The sequence below is a fragment of the Delphinapterus leucas genome, chromosome 5, assembly GCF_059928025.1.
Source record: "Delphinapterus leucas isolate spDelLeu-1000000601 "Yukka" chromosome 5, BTC_Dleu_Yukka2, whole genome shotgun sequence".
Classification (NCBI taxonomy): Eukaryota; Metazoa; Chordata; class Mammalia; order Artiodactyla; family Monodontidae; genus Delphinapterus; species Delphinapterus leucas.
Window position 1 is genome coordinate 22,013,334 of NC_143133.1, and position 12,375 is coordinate 22,025,708.

Consider the following 12,375-nt stretch of genomic DNA (forward strand, 5'->3'; position numbering starts at 1 on the left):
CAAAGGCATCTCCGCCAGATCCCGGACGCGGCGGGAAGGAGGCGGGGAAGCTGCGTGACCTCGGGCGCTAGAGCCCGGGCAAAGACCCCTAAGTCTGCCCCGAGGAGGGTGGGGTGGGGGAGGAGGTCGCGGGACTGCGAGGGGAGAGACGAGGCCTGGGACTGGAATGAGGGTCTCCGAGTCAGGCCCATGGGGGTAGCAGGTCGTTGGACCTCCATCCAGGGACTAGTTTTGGGGACTTACCTTGAGCTCTGCCCTTTTAGTGAGGGGAGCGTGCGGCTCAGGTAGAGAAATACGGGCCTTCTACCTCCCGCTGGCCCAGCTCCGCCTCAAGCTGACAACAGGCTGACACACCAACAGCTGCCACCGTAACCGGGGCTCACCGAGAACTAGAGCAGAGGAGACTGCTCTCCGCCGCCCAAAGCGCGATCCTGCGCACGGAGCATGCGCACACGCCTCAACACTGCCAGTCAGGGCAGTGACACCTGCGATCAACAGGTCCTGGAAGCCCCGCCCCAATCCCCGCCTCGCCCCCGCCCCGCCTCTTCGGAGCGGGCCCCGCCTTCATGCTCAACGAGCTGGCCCCGCCCCCGCACGCGATTTCCCGGCTTTCGGGACCTGCCGAACTGTGTTCCCGCGGGGGTTCGTTGGGGCGCGCGATCCAGTTGACTTACTCGGAGGCGCAAGATCCCGCGAGAGCAGGAGCTTGACCATTTTTCCTAAGGCGGGAGCGGAGCGCTGTGGCTTAGCTGTTGGAGAGAGGTGGCTGCAGGTTGGTCTGTGTGGTGTAGAGGGGAGGAAGGGATAACTCCTCAGGTGGAGGTGATTATTCCGATACTCTTGGTCGTTTGTTTATTCAGTATTTTCTAAGCTCAGGGACGCGAATCCACCAAGGACTGGGCTTTAAGTTAGGAGTTGTTACCTCAGAGAAAACCTGTACTGCCTGGCCTCGAAACCCTTGCGAATACTCAGTTCTCTTTAGCATCTGTTTGCAGTTAAATGACTTCCATTGGTATGAGTGTATATCCCCCAGCTGGTTGTTTCGTGACTATTAATAAATTGAAAGACTTAATAAACACGTTGACCCGGTTAATGGTTAATTGTGGTGAGAAAAATGTGTCTGCCTCCTTACTGTGCTTTCAACAGGTTTTAAGTTGCAAGCTAACGCTTGGGGAATGGGCTAAACTTTGTTTTGGAATAACTTGTTTCTTAGGAACAGTAGTAAATGAAAAACCCACTGTCTACAGATCCCTCTCAATAAGTAGTAAGGTTTTGGAATTCATGTCAAAGCTGTTGCAGGTACAACATAGAGATTATAAAAACTGATTTAACTAAACTCGTAGGTAACTCTAAACGTTTATTTGAAGAAACAGAACGAAGAAACGTTTTAGGTCGGTATAAGCGAAGAGTACCTGGGACTGAATCAATGAGAATTTACTGAACATTTAATGCTCCCTTCACTGAATTGAGCACTCAAGAAAATAAAATGAAATTTCAGACGTGGTTCTTGCCTTCAGGAAATTTAAAACGTTTGGAGCATGAGGGAAAAAATACTCTACATTTAAAAAATAGCACCATTAATTCTACCCTTGGTTTCCTTAGTGCCACTTTCTCCTGCTTCTGCAACTACCTCTTTGATGCACTTTAAATATTTTTCTTCTTATGTGTGCCCTCTGTGTTTCCAAACTATCCATTTTCTTTTGTTGTTAGTCCTCATCTCCTTGAGCAATCTCTTCCCCCTGATGGACTTACCTACTAAGTATCCTGGGCACCATGGACTCCCAAATGTATATCTTCAGGTTAGACACTTTTAAGCAACAGCATCTTCGTTTGGATTTCATATAGGTACTTAACTATGTCCCAAATTGACGTGGGCATCTTTACCATTCCCTATTCTTACTGCCATATCTCTTCCCAACCATCTGGAACCTAGCCTGCTTTCATTCCCTATTTCAGATAATAGCACCCAGTTGCCCAAGTCAAGAATCCATGGGTGCCCCTCTATTACATTTCCTCTATCCTAATATCAAATTCTGTTGACTCATCTCCTTAAGGATCTCTCAAATCCACCTCTCTTTTTAATCTCCATTCTCACTATCTTAATCCATCAAGTAATCATCTCTCCTAACTCATCTCCCTTGACTATTGCAATAGCATCTAGTTATTTCCCACTCCAGTCCAACCTCCAGCCTATTAATAGTTTTTCTAACATGAAAATATAATCGTGATATTCCTCACCAAGATTTTTTCAGGGGCCCCCATCCTCTTCATGATCTGGCCCCAGACTGTTAATCTCATCTGCCATTCTTGCCCATTTACTCCACACTAGCTGTACTGAACTCCTTGCACTTCTTTGATTCTACTAGGTTCTCTCAAGATCCTGTAGGTCTCAGTTGAGTACTTATTTCTTCCCTGGAACCTTTCGTAACTTCCTGAGACAGACTTGCCCTTCTTTCACCATTTCTGGACTTATTTATATTATAACAATTATGTTGTACTATATTTCTTTGCAAATGTAACTGACAGAGCACTCTTGAAATATAATTTGGACTGTGGATAATGAAGATTCATACTATCTCCCTTCCTCATTTCGAGATTATAGAAGAATGCCCTTCAGTTCACCTTGCTCAAGAATTTGACTAAAGGCTTCCCTGGTGGCACAGTGGTTAAAAATCCACCTGCCAATGCAGGGGACACGGGTTCGATCCCTGGTCCGGGAAGATCCCACATGCCGCAGAGCAACTAAGCCCGTGAGCCACAACTGCTGAGCCTGTGCTCTAGAGCCCACGAGCCACAACTACTGAGCCCACGTGCTGCAGCTACTGAAGCCTGCGCACCTAGAGCTCGTGCTCTGCAGCAAGAGAAGCCGCCACAGTGGGAAGCCTGTGCACCGCAACAAAGAGTAGCCCCCGCTCCCCACAACTAGAGAAAGCCCGTGCACAGCAATGAAGACCCAACGCAGCCAAAAATTAATGAATTAATTAAAAAAAATTTTGACTAAACCCTGACTGTACACTTTTTTAATCGTGTAATTTCAAACTTTCTACCAGTTCTTGGCATATTTAAGTGCTGAGTTTTAAATGATAGACTTATAATAGGTCACAAGTTAAGCATCAAGAGGGCAGCCTGAAGCAAACATAGAAAAAAGGAAAATTGACAGTGCACTGCATTTTAGGGCAGGAGTTGCTCCTAGAAAACTTTGTAGTTAGAAATGTCACAACATAGGTTTTAAATGTATTGCCTCTGAGAATTACTGTTTGTCCTTGGGGGATATGTGTGTATGTTTGATTCAATAGTTATTTATTGGGTGGAACCAAATTAATAAAAATGTCTGCACCTCGCACTGGCTTGAGATCATGAAAGGGAGTAGAGTTGGAATGCCAAAGATCATCTTACACTGTTTGAATGAGGCCTACCCAAAGATTACATTATCAGCACCACCATACTTAAACGCCTCTTAACTATTATTCTGGAGTGATTATAACTCAGACTTTGGGAGATGTACCATCTTGAGGATATATTCACCCTGTCACTGATAAGTGGTAAGAGTAGCAATATTCTTTCCTGAGGAGCTGTGATCCAGTAGTTCCAGGAGGTAATCAACATCTAAAGGCGTGGCAAAGCATGAATCAGCTGGGTGAGGTAAAGTGAAATACAGTATAGAGAAATAGCTGAATGGCTCCCTCAGGATTGGATATGAGGCAGACTCCTTTTTTCCTAAATGCATCAAGGAAATATTGACAAGTGTTATTTTCTTAGTAAGCTTCTAGAGAGCAGGTACCATATTTTTTCATTGTTGTATTTCCAGGCAATGAGCCTTAACTAATGTGTTCAGCGGATAGAGTGAAAAACTGGAAGTTTTGTTGATTTTTTAGAAAATAGAGACATCTATGTGGACGAAAACTGTTGGGGAAAGCTTCTGTGGGAGATCAGATATGAGCTTCAGCTTGGAAGGTTCATAGGTAAGCATATTTGAAGGCACTGAGGAGGAAACATGTCTACTTCAAGAGCAAAGTTTTAGAAACAGGAATGAACAAGGCCAATGCAGGGCTATAATAGGAAGCCTTTATAAGTTCTTGAACAGGTTGTTTAGTTTGGAATTATATACAGAAGATTTGTAGAGGAAATTGTAGTTAGGCAAGAAGATGAGCTAAGCCAGTGCAATTCCAGAGAAATCTTCAGTCTGTGACTTGATGATGAGGCCAACCAGAAAAATCTAGTTACAGTCGACCACTTCCTCCTTGACTCACCTCCCAGTTTTTGTAACACCATCCTCTTTCATGGCTTTCCTCCAACCTCTTTGGCTGCTCCTTTTCATACTGTTTTTCTCTTACACTTTCCAGTCTACTTTTATCTTCTAAATGAAGATAAATAATGTTCCACAGTGCCTGGTCCTGAGATCTCATTTATCCTCATGGTTTTAAATCTATTTCCCACACAGGAGCCAAAGTAACCTATTGTAAATGTCAACGTGTTACTCCCCAACTTAAAATTGTTCAATGGCTTACTATTTACATAAAATAAAATCCAAATTCTTGCCAAGGCCTGCAGACCTCTGAATGGACTAATGATCTATCCTTACTTCCCTAACAGCATCTCATGCTATTCAAGGATTTTACATTCTTTATTCCCTTTGCTTAGAACAGTGGCTCTCACCTGGGGATGATTTTTTTCTCCCAGGGGACATTTGGCAAAGGCCAGTACATTTCTGGTGGTCACAGTTAGGGTGGGGAAGGGGTGCCACTACTGGTATCCAGTTGGTTGAGGCCAGTGATGCTGCTAAACATCCCACAATGGACAAGACAGTCCCCCACAATAAAGAATTGTATGGTCCAAAATGTCAATAGTGCCAAGGTTGAGAAACGCTGACCTACAGCACCTTCCCCTGAGTCTCCAAGTGGCTGACTCCTTTTCATCCTCTATACTTTAGTTTTAACTTCATCTTCTTGGAAAAGTCATCCTTGACCTAGAACTCCCTGCTTACCTCTATCACAGTGTTCTGTTTATTCATCTCATACCATTTTTCACAACATGTGATTATTTAGCTTATTTATTTGCTTATTTGTTTATTGTCTTCCTCACTATCTAGGAAGAAGATCCCATGAAACACCTCTCTCTTGATCATCATTCTTTCTGTAAAGTCTAATACAGTGGCACAGAGTAGGCATCAGTAAAGAGTTGTTCAACACCTGAATCTGTATCTACAATAAGTCACTGAATGGAAACTTAACAATAAGGCTTTCTTTTCTTCTTTTTCTTTTTTTCTGTAAAATTAAAATATACAGTTACCAAGAGTGAAGACACCTGGAAAGAAGTTGTCATCACTAAGAGTGTCTTCTGGAAGGCTGCTGGTCTGCGGTCAGTATTCAGATGTGTTCCATGAATACCCTTCCTTCCTAAGTAGCTTCTCACAATCAGAACCAGAAGTAGAGTCATATTATGGCCAAATTAACTCATGTCTGTGAGATGATAAAAATCTGGAAGGAAAAAAAGAAATAAGGGAGAATAGAACCAAAAATGAGGTAAAATTATAATATTTTTGATCAAGTAATGTCTAAGTTTAGAAGACTTAATTTTTTAATATATGCACATCTAAAAAAAGCCATTTCAAAGATGTATTTAGAAGTGCCTCGTTATTGTACATTTCAGTTATTTCAATTAAGAAAATATGTATTGTGGACATACATTGCTTTGTCTTTTCCTGCTTTTAGTAATCCACACCACTAAACCACAGGATGGGCACAACTCCTTGTGGGGCATTTCACCATTTTCTGGCTCTGGTGATTGGTATATGGGTGATTCATGCTAATCAGCATTCTTTCCCAGGAGTTTTCAAATTAGAGCTTACAGGAAAGATCCCTTTTTTCTCTGATTGCAAAGCTATAAAACTGTGAGCTCAGAGGTTCTTGTGGCAGTGTGCCTTGTCACTTATAGTCTCTGGTCTGAAAGAATAAGGCAGAGATGGGGAGAGTGGGGAGAGAGAGAGTCCCTGAAGTTTCTCTATCCTCTTATAAAATAGGTAATTCAGGAATTGAGTGTTCCCTGGACTCCTCAAAGCTCTGCAGCATGACATGTTGTTAAACATCAAAAGATCAAATTCAATATCCGTGGCATCTCAGCCAGCTCTTCATTAGGCAAAACTTAAATCTCAACCTTTCTAAGCCTCTTATATACTAGAGTCAACATTAGCTAGTTAACCACAGTTAGTAGTTTAGCCAATAACCTCCTTAATTTTTGCTGACTTATTGTCAGCTTAGGCAATTTCATTACCTTTGTTTGTTATTTCACTTTGAAACGTCCTAATTTTCTTATCTGTAAAATTGGGATGAGAAATAATGCTTATATATGATGTCTTTTGATGATGCCCCAGATATAAGCAATTGTAAAGTCTTATACTGTGTTATTATGGCCATTAGTGTTGTTATTATGATTACCAATACTGCTGTCATCAATGATAACATGATGCTATAAGAACCTATGTATTGTTTTTCTTGTCGTAATATGTATTTTATTACACGTATTTTATTACAATCTCAAAGATGCAGGAGGCTTTAGATTCCAACTGTCCAGCCTCCCACTCACTAAAGGATCATTCCTGCTGGTGGTTGTCCAACGTCTGTTCAAATATAGTGACAGTGATAGAAAACCTGATGCTTTGTGGGGCATCCTGTTCCTTTTTAAGACCTCTTTAACTATTAAGAAATTTTCATCACAGTGAGTTGAACTTCACCTTCTAGTAATTTCTACACACTGGTCTTATTTTCTGTCCTTTATAGCAACAGAAATCTATATTCTCTTTTCCGTAAGATGCTATTGAACTTTGAAAACATCTTTTGTGTTTTCAAGCTAAAAGTACTCAGTTCTCTCAACAATTTTTTGAAGGCCTTGTAAATATTAAACTAATCCACTCATTCATTCATTCATTCATTACACTTCACCTTATCCCACAAAGATTTAAAGTAAATTCTAAAAAATAAAATAAAATGAATTCTAGTATATAACATAAAACAATGGTCAAATGTAAATAAGAAAAAGAATCAGAGCTATGGGAAATTAAAATACAAGTAGAATGTAAAGAATGAGAACTAAAGAACATAAATATGCCTGAGCCCATGGTTTAAATTTATTTGACTTTGATCTAAAATCAAAAGTGAAAAAGAGGGCTTTCCTGGTGGCGCAGTGGTTGAGAGTCCGCCTGCCGATGCAGGGGACACGGGTTTGTGCCCCGGTCCGAGAGGATCCCACATGCCGTGGAGCGGCTGGGCCCGGGAGCCATGGCCACTGAGCCTGCGCATCTGGAGCCTGTGCTCCGCGACGGGAGAGGCCACAACAGTGAGAGGCCCGCGTACCACAAAAAAAAAAAAAAAAAAAAAAGTGAAAAATATATTTAAGGTATCAGTAACAGGAAGACATTTTTCTGTCATCATCTAAGATGCTTTTTCCTCTATGTGGGCCTTCATCTAAGGAGGCTCTTACCTATGTTCACTGACAGTGGACTCATCAACATGTCCCTGGAGAATGCAGTAACAGTCTTCATAATCCATGAAACTGAATTCAGGATTCACTTTTGTTGTCAACTTCTGAAAAAATGTGGTGCCCAAAAATAAAAACAGGTTTTTGCAATTAGCTTGATTATGGTTTGGGGAAATTATTTCCTTTTTTGGTTCAGACACTGTTTTTATCAGGACAGTTTAAGTAAGATTGTTTTAACCTATTTTGTAACTATGTCACTTTGTTAGCCAATATAAGTTTATGTTCAAAATACTAAATTTTTTGTTGCATTATTTTGTTTTTATGAATTGGCATTAAGCTGAGTTTCACAAATTTTAATGCCATTAGTTTTTTTGGACACAAATGCTTATATTGCCTCAGAACACAAGCATCTTCATCATCTGTTTCGTTCATTTCTTTAAAACATCCTATTAGGTTTTAGCCCATATTTCTTAAAATTCACTATTCTTCCTCAGTTTTTATATTGCCAGAATTAATTATATCTTCTTTGTCTGCAGCTAAATCATTGAGGAAAATGTTGATGAAGGCTGGATTCCTGACATTCAGCTCCAGCTGTAGCCCACGTTAACCCTCATGGCAGCATTAAAATTGTTTAGAAAGCCAAGTAGAGACCATGTTTAAGGGCAACACGGTATCATAAAAGAGCATGGCCTTTAGACTTGGACAGACCTATGTTCAAATCCTGACTTTACCATTTATTGTTTGTGTGACCGTGAGCAGTTATTAACTACTCTAAAACGCAGTTTCCTCATCTGTACATAGCAAGGTGTCCTAGCTAATCCCTAACTGGGTTGCTGTTGACAGGATTAGTAGGATTGCCACCCCTGTGGGCATTTATTTGCATGTTTTTTTTTCTAGTAACGTTTTGTAATCTGAGAGAAAGAATGAAAGAAACAGATAGTGGAATTGCTTACGTTCAGAAGCAGCATAATATGATAGAAAGAATGGATGGAGAGTTATGGAACTCTTTTGCTCTCAAGGAGCTGAGCCTGTGGGAGGTCAGCTCACCTCTTTTAACCTCTTAATCCATAAAGGAAGGGATTGAGCCACGTGGTTCTAAACGCTGAAGATGTGAAATGGGGCCTTTTCCCAGTTGTTACTTAATTCCAAAATACACCACGAACTAAGTGTTTTATGCAAATTATATTATTTAACTTTTAACTTTTATTATTAATATCCTTATGTTAGAGACAGTGAAAGTGGGGTACCTAGTACAGTGTCTGACATATAGGAGGCACTCAATAAGCAAACTGAATGACTAAGTAAAGGAACTTATCAGTTAAGTATGACATCTGGTTACAGCCATGGAAATACAGTAGAGTAAGTAGGAATGAGGAAGGCAATATGTGCCATACTAACAGATCCAGAATTAAAGGCCGAAAACATCTAGGTTTTGATTGAAAGCCTAGGATTCACTAGGATTTTTGTGCATTAGTATAATTTCTCTTTAATTTTTTTCAAAAACAAGTTTTATAACGTTTTATTTATACAATTCTTTAGAATCTTAGAGATAAAGAGGATCTGAGAGATTAGTTTGCTAAAATCCCTCACTGTACAGATGATAACACTTAAGCTCGAGGAGGTAAAGTTACCTAGGCTCATGCTAGACACTGATAGAAGCAGGGCTAAAATTCAATTCCTAGTCACAGAATTTTCCTGGTGTGAAATATTTTCCCTGAAATATTCTAAAAGTTTCATAGGAGATAGTACTCTTTTGTTTCTTAAAGTGCAATCAGATTTCTTCTATATTCAAATACTGGTGATAAACATACTTGACACCTTTGTGCCCTTCTGAAAGACACGGGAAGGGGAACATAAGGAAGAAGTCAAGAGCACTTCACAGGAAAAGATGTTCTTTTTCTCAATTGTGATATCTGTGGTAGTACTCTGACTTTATGAACAACACTATGGCGTTTGGAAATTTACCAAACTTACTCTGTGACGTGTGTGTGCGTGCACACACACACAACTATATATCTTAGACTGACTTGTTTTTGAGGTAGTTCTTCAAGAAGTACAATAGTAAAATAACACCATATCTTTTGCTCATAGCATATTGGCTAAAGCCATGAACCCAAAGGAAGTTGCCCTGGAGAGCAATTTTCTTTGTAAAGATGACAAAAATATTCAGGGCACCATTGTTTTCAAGTTGAACTTCCTTGTTGAAATTCACTTCACAGTCAAAGGAAAAAAAGGTTTACTTTTTAATACAGTAATAAAATTGTTGGAAAATATTCAGTGATAGAAATAATTCAAAGAAGTATAGGTAAAGGCAGAAATTTTAGAGTATTTAATTTCTTTATTTCTTAACTGTTAGTGCTCTTGAGTTTTTTAGTCTCTTATCTGTAAAACAAGCCCTCAAACTGAAATTGTGCTGGAGGAAAAAACAAACCAACTCTTGGCAAGTAATATCCCTGGATTGTGTGTTAATACCATTTTGTACATTTTTAAATCAAGGTTTTCTGATTAAATTGTTTTCTACAAGTTTTGTTCTGCTACTGTTTCAAATTCTTTTAATTCTGAATAACTCTTTATCAAATTAGTTATAATAGTTTTAATGTGATAGAGAAAAGCCATTCCACTTGCTATTAACAGTGCTGACATTTAAATTTTAAACAGCATTTAGTAGTAGGTACAACAGTAACTTTCAAACATTTTAGACTGCAACCTAGAAAACGCAGTATATTTTACATTGTGATCCAGTTTGCATGAACATATATATAAAGCAAAATCAGTAGTTTCCTGAAATAATACTATTTCTATGAGTGATATGCTCTGATGTTTTCTTTTCCTTTATTCTGTTTCATTTGAAAAGCTGCTGATCATAAGCATCTAAGTTGATTTTTACACCACCTAACTGAACACAACTATAGGTTGAAAGACATGGACCAAGAGGTTTCTGGTGGAAGGAGCAATGTTTACTCTTTTTTTTTTTTAATACAGTATGGAAATTTACCCCCTTCCAGTTAGGAAAGAATATTCATTTTGGTTTGATATTGTCACATTAAAATTTTTTACTGATTAAAGTAAAACTTCTTGATATTGTAAAAAAAAAAAAAGCCTTTACTCTCTGGTTCCACATTTTATTAACATTACCCCAATTCAGAGCTTTATTTCTCTGTGGCTAATAAATAAGGTATACAAATTATATAAGGCTATATTTATATAGATATAGATAAATATTAAATCATGTACAGTATGTTATGTCACCAGAAGGTGTGTGGTTTGTGCCCATCATCTGGATCATTGTGTTCTCCACTGAGATAGGAGAGAGAATAAGTTAGTGGGAGGAATGTTAGATCAGAAGCAGGACTCTTGGGTTCTAATTTTAGACATGCAACGTGAGACTGAGCCAGTTCCTTAACTTTTCTGATCTAAGTTTCTATTCTGTAAATGAGGGAATTGATTTAGAGTATTTCAAGATAGAGTCTAATTCTAAATTGCTGTGATTCTAAGTAAATGGTTGTTTATTTAAACCAAGGAGAGTATTTCGTTACACTATTAACATAGTACTAGTGGGTTGTATTTGGTAAAATATAACTTTTTTGCTTATTCCTATTATATCTTAAACATTAATATCCTTTTGGTATGCTAACAAGAGGACACTTAAGTAAACATCAGGGTATGGATTTGTACATAGGCTAGTACATAGTAATGCATAGTCTAATACATTATGATAATTATGATCATTAACCATAATTAATACATTATACATATATGCATCTAAAAACATGATAATTTTTCTGCATTGCTATGTGTCTTAGTCTGTTCAGGCTACTATAACAGAATACCATAGACTGGGTGGCTTATAGACAACAGAAATTTATTTCCCATATTTCTATAAGCTGGGAAGTCCAAGAGCAAGGCACTGACAGATTGGTGTCTGGTGAGAGCCTGCTTCCTGATTCATATTTGGCTATGTTCTCTCTGTGTATTCACATGGGGGAAGGGGCAAGGGAGCTTTGTGGAGTCTCTTTTACTAATCCTATTCATGAGGACTATGCCCTTATCACTTAATCACCTCCTAAAGGCCCCACCTCCTAATACTATCACATGGAGGTTAGGATTTCACCATATTGATTTTAGGGGGGCCATGCACGTTGTCTATAGTATTATGATAAGTTTAATGTGTTTTTAATAGATTTTGATGAGTTTGTGAGGAAACTTATTGTAATTAACCATAAACTATATCTACATCTCTTTCTATGCATCAGAAGTAAAGAATGTTTTTTGAATAAATGTGGTCCATGTTTATGTTTGACTTTATGTTCCAAAATAGCAACTGAGCCTAGAGTGCTGTATGGCTCAGAAGACAGCCTTGCACAGGAGGCCTGGAACCTGAGGCAAATCAGTTGTGTTACAGAAACTTCATTAGCTCCAATTTTTCACATAGGTAGAAGTAAGGTAAAATAAATATTAGGAACTGAGTTTAAAATTAAGCTTAGAAAGTATTCCTTCTTTTTCAAGATAAGTTGGAAAAGAAGAAAAAGTTATTTCAGGTTGATTGTATTTAAGTGAATTTTCCATTATGTTAGCATCAGCTCATAGAGGAATCACCTCCTTTCCATGCTTATGACTACCAGATGCCTAATTTCTTTAAGCAACATGGAAACCCACCAGAGAAGGGGACTTGGGGTGATTGTTTTTATTCATTGTACTCTAGAGATGACTATGCGAAAACATTAGGATTCTGGGGCAACATACTTCCTGATTTGAAATATTCCAAACAGGTATTTAAATGAAAAGCCATTTTAGTTTAAAAAAAATGAAGGATTATATAGCCATCTGTCCATAGGAACTCCTTTCTGATTGTATAATGTATTTTCTAAAAAGGTAGTATATACTGATCAAGGAAAGTATCCA

General features: G+C 38.8%; 1 protein-coding gene and 1 long non-coding RNA gene across 3 annotated transcripts in view; one reads left to right on the forward strand and one right to left on the reverse strand.

The window, feature by feature from the left end:
- USP53 (ubiquitin specific peptidase 53) overlaps nucleotides 1-470 on the reverse strand; it is a 64,426-nt gene extending 63,956 nt beyond the window's left edge. Inside the window, exon 1 of one of the 2 annotated variants that reach the window (XM_089911289.1) lies at nucleotides 244-470. The gene's annotated coding sequence lies outside the window, so the exon portion shown is untranslated. The remainder of the gene's footprint in view (nucleotides 1-243) is intronic. The other variant, XM_022596300.2, reaches the window with a different exon arrangement.
- Nucleotides 471-667: 197 nt separating this feature from the next.
- The window catches only part of LOC111186158 (uncharacterized), a 73,418-nt gene continuing 61,710 nt past the window's right edge, over nucleotides 668-12,375 (forward strand). The window contains exons 1-2 of the long non-coding RNA XR_002647771.3: nucleotides 668-772; nucleotides 5,286-5,358. This is a non-coding gene — a long non-coding RNA (uncharacterized LOC111186158). The remainder of the gene's footprint in view (nucleotides 773-5,285; nucleotides 5,359-12,375) is intronic.